The sequence below is a fragment of the Bison bison genome, unplaced genomic scaffold (genome assembly GCF_000754665.1).
Source record: "Bison bison bison isolate TAMUID 2011002044 unplaced genomic scaffold, Bison_UMD1.0 scf7180017864240, whole genome shotgun sequence".
Classification (NCBI taxonomy): Eukaryota; Metazoa; Chordata; class Mammalia; order Artiodactyla; family Bovidae; genus Bison; species Bison bison.
In genome coordinates, this window is record NW_011494812.1 from 1,267,308 (window position 1) to 1,271,881 (window position 4,574).

Sequence of the window (4,574 nt, forward strand, 5' to 3'; positions counted from 1 at the left end):
CATAGCACTAAAGAGGTCAAGAAGGAGCATCGCTGATTAGAAAGGTTACTTATCATTGTATCACCCAAAGGAAAATTGAAAACCAACATATGGTGACCCTGTGGCCTGGCTCCAGGTGTTTAGTAGCCATTTGAAGAAAGAGAATAATGCACCCGTATTTCAGCTTTAAATAGATTAATCCTGTTATGTGTGTAATTTAAGTGCAAGAGATCCTAAAAAGGTTTAAAAAAAAAGCCATATATGTATATATATATATATAGTTATATGTGTATTATATATATATATATATACATTAAACACACACACATACATATAAACAAAAAACTAGCCTAGAAATTTGGATTAAATAACTATCAATCTAAAGGGATTAAAAATTATTAAATGATTTACAAAATACTTCTAAGAAGCAAGTGAAAAGTGTTAGTCGCTCAGTTGTGTATGACTCTTTGAGACCCCATGGACTGTAGCCTGCCACAGTCCCCTGTCCATGGGATTCTCCAGGCAAGAATACTGAAAAGGAAAAAGAAAAGAAAAAGAGTAAACTTTTGGGCTCAGTGGGAGAAGGTGAGGTTGGGATGATTTGAGAGAATAGCACTGAAACATGTACATTATCATATGTAAATAGATGGCCAGTGCAAGTTTTATGCATGAAGCAGGACACCCAATGGTCTGGGACAACCCAGAGGGACAGGGTGGGGAGGGAAGTGGGAGTGGGGTTCAGGATGGGGGGTCACGTGTATGCTTGTGGCCGTTTCATGCTGCTGTATGGCAAAAACCATCACAATATTGCAAAGTAATTATTCTCCAATTAAAATAAATACACTTAAAATAAAAAAAGAAATATCGAATCACTATGTCATGTTATAGCAACCAACACAATTTCTTAGGTCAATTATATTGCAAAAACAAACTCATAGCAAAAGATGGTAACCAGTAATCAGGGTGTGGTGGGGGAAGGGAAATTGGATGAAGGTAGGCGAAATGTACAAACTTCAAAGCTATAGGATAAATAAGTACTAGGGATGTAATGTACAATACGATAAATATAATTATGACTGCTCCATGTTATATATGAAAGTTATTGTGAGAGTAAACTGAGTTCTCATTACAAGAAAAAAAAATTTTTGTACATCTTTAATTTTGCACCTATATGAGATGATGGATGCTCACTAAAGTTATTGTGCTTATTACTTCATGATGTGACTTAGCAGCAGCAGCAGCAGCAGCAGTGTATAAATCAGATCACTATGCAGTATATCTTAAATTTATACGGTGGTGTATGTCAATAATGGCTCAAAAAAACTGGAAGAAAAATAATAAAATGCAAACTTTAGCCCCTTCTCCCCAAATAATAAATAAGATTCAGTAATTAAATAGCATTTTCTGAACTTTCCAGATCGGAATTTTACAACATATCTAGTCCCAGGGGTATCAGACAAGGTACTGCCCATCTACCTTAAGGGAAAAATAATTTTTAGAGTAGGACTTTTAATCTAGTCAAAATGATATTTAAATATGAGGATTTCAAAAACTATTTTCCTGTATTCAAGGCCTTAGTAGTTTTGACAGGCAAAGATCACATGGAGACATCTATTGGAAGTAACTAGTCAATAAAAGGCTAATATATAAGGAAGCTGGAGCTTCCCAGGTAGCTCAGTGATAAAGAATCTGCCTGCCAGTGCAGGAGACGCAAGAGACACAGGTTTGATTCCTGGGTCATAAAGATCCCCTGGAGAAAGGAATGACTACCCAATCCAGTATTCTTGCCTGGAAAATTCCATGGACAGAGGAGCCTGGTGGGTGATAGTCCATGGGATCACAAAAAGTCACGACTGAGCAACTGAGCATACACACCACATATAAGGAAGTCAAGAAAAACTGTAAGCTGAAAGGTAAATAAAAGTGAAAACTTAACCTGATCAGGTGTGTCTATCTATGCCTTAAAATTAATAAGCTCAGTTTAAAGAAAAAAGAAGCAGGAAGTATATCAACATGGTGGAGGGAGGGAGGAAAGACAAAGAATATGACAGTACACTAACATATTTGTCTTAAACGTTAAGTAAGATAGGGGTATGAGTAAAAAGCCAAACCAAAAATGCTAACTCCTCCCCCTCAAAAAAAAAAAAAAAATCAAGAAAGAATATAGAAGTATCATACTTTGAAATGAATAGAAGAAACAAGAAAATATATGTTAACTGTCAGCATAGACACAAAGAATCTAAGTGGTTAAACTTAAGTGAAAACTTGGTCAACTTGGATTTAGGAAATCTGCCAATGTATTTTTAACAGAAGATCATTTGATGGTGGGAAAATAAAAGAAAAATATTTTATCATCAGATCAGATCAGTCGCTCAGTTGTGTCCGACTCTTTGCGACCCCATGAATCGCAGCACGCCAGGCCTCCCTGTCCATCACCAACTCCCGGAGATATAATATGATAAAGAGTACCTAAATATGAAAAGACTACCTAAAATATGTAAAGAGTACCTAAAAGAAAAGCAATCTATCTATGTAATCTGGCTTTAAACAGATCTGAAATAAAAAATATCATCAGAGCACAACACAATGATAAAAGGTACAACTCCTAGGGAGATAAAACAGTTTTAATTGTCTAACATACAGAAGATTCTGAAATGAATATTAAAAATCTTATATTCTAGTCAAGCACATATAAAATATTATTGCACCAGGTCATTCAGAAAGTCTTTAAACAGCTCTAAAAGTAGACAATAGAAATCTGCTTGTAATTGCCTCTCCCTGCATCTCTCCTATGCTGTGCCACCAGAAAAAAAGTCATTAATTTTCAGGAAAGCAGAAAGTAATTCTAAAGGAGAGTGAAATAACAACTCCGGCAGCAGGTACAGAAGTCTGAAAGAAAAATTAACTGTCTTGAGGGAGGTAAAGAAGCCATGTTTTGTATAACTGCATTTGTGAAATTGAAACTTATCTGCTCTGCTCTGTGTGTGTGTGTGTGTGTGTGTGTTTTCAAAAATTAGGATAATATCACACAATATAGTTTTATATCTGGTTCTGTTTTTTACTCAATATTATTTTATGATATTTTATCATGCCCCTATCTGGACTTTTACCCAGGCCCCCACCACAGCCACTAAGTTTCCTGTGCATCTTTTAGGGAAGGAAAGTAAGTACTGTCTCTAAGTATAACTCACGCTGATAGTTGCCTGGGGAGTACATTTGAATATCTTCTATTGTCAACATGCATCTCCCTTTGTTCAGGCTTCAGTTGTGGTAGAATGAAATGTCTATTATTTGCCTAGGCAGTAAATGTTTAGAATCAAGTTACTGCTGTTTTCACTTTTCTGAATATAGTTGATACCAATCCATTCCCCCCAAATTCTTTATGACTAAAGCTCCCCTTGTCCTCTTGAGGTTACCAACCAGATACCCAGAGCTCTCAACAAGAATTCCTACTCATCTTACCTCAGTGGGATGTCTTCCACAGTGGTCCAGAACTTGAGGTTATCTTTAGAAATACAAGAATCACTGTTTATTTTAAGTAGGATAATAAATCAGTAAAGCTCTTAGAGACTGAACTGCAGAATTGTATAATCTCCTGAAGGGCAGAGGGAAAATAAATTTTGAAAGATAACAGGGAAAAGGGGAACTGACTAGTCAAAACACTTGATTTAGTGCTGGCTGCCTCATACGGTGCTTTCCCAGAGAGGAGAACGTTATGAAACAGTATTGAGACTCCTCCCACCAATGTTCTTAGCTTTCGATTTCCTCAGTCAGAGAAAACAGTTTATTTCCTGTAAATATCTTACTCAAAAACAACAAATTATGGCAAGGTTACACTCTAATTTTTTTTTATTATAAATGTTGGTAGATGAAAAGAGTTCCAAGATTAGAACTTTTTTATCCAGAAGACTTACATGTGGGTCATTAAAAATCTATATTCACTTGAATGATTCTCAAATATAAGAGAAGTAAGATGAGTCATCTGGCTACTTGTCAGAAAGCATTTAACAGGAGGCTTCCTGTGTGCTGTTTTGTATCTGTCAGGAATCCTCTGTTCCTTATTAATTCCTGAATATTCAGGAATTAAAAGGAGAGGCAAGCCTCTCCCTGGGGCTGAAGAATCCAGGTATATCCTTCGTTAGTTTTTCTGTAAGGTGATAAGTACCCTCTTCCTTCTTGTGAACCATATGGTAAAAGTGATTATTTACAACTCTTTCTCTCTATTTTTAATATGGATCACCTATGTTTGGAAGTCTGGAATTTTAATCTTTATCTTTGCTGATAATAACTACAGTATATATGCCCACACCTTGTTGCTTAAAACACATTTGCTCCATCAGAGCTTTGGTCCCGTGTCTTGCTTTCTCTCTCTCTCTCTCTCTCTTTTTCTCTCTCTCTCTCTCTCTTTCTCTCTCTCTCTCTCTCCCTCCCTCCCTCTCTCTCTCAGGCTATTTCTTTGGAGTACAGAGACTTTCTGAGTTCACTTTCCTTCCCAGGCTTCTAAGACCCTCTCAAGAAGGCGCTCTGCACCTTCACCCCATCGAGAGGGCACCTAAGGCCGCCGTGAACAGAGCAAGCCCCATGCCAGGGGCTTT

General features: G+C 36.9%; 1 protein-coding gene across 1 annotated transcript in view; it reads right to left on the reverse strand.

The window, feature by feature from the left end:
- IFI16 (interferon, gamma-inducible protein 16) overlaps window positions 1–3,695 on the reverse strand; it is a 47,054-nt gene extending 43,359 nt beyond the window's left edge. Inside the window, exon 1 of the mRNA XM_010846843.1 lies at window positions 3,442–3,695. The gene's annotated coding sequence lies outside the window, so the exon portion shown is untranslated. The remainder of the gene's footprint in view (window positions 1–3,441) is intronic.
- Window positions 3,696–4,574: the final 879 nt, after the last annotated feature.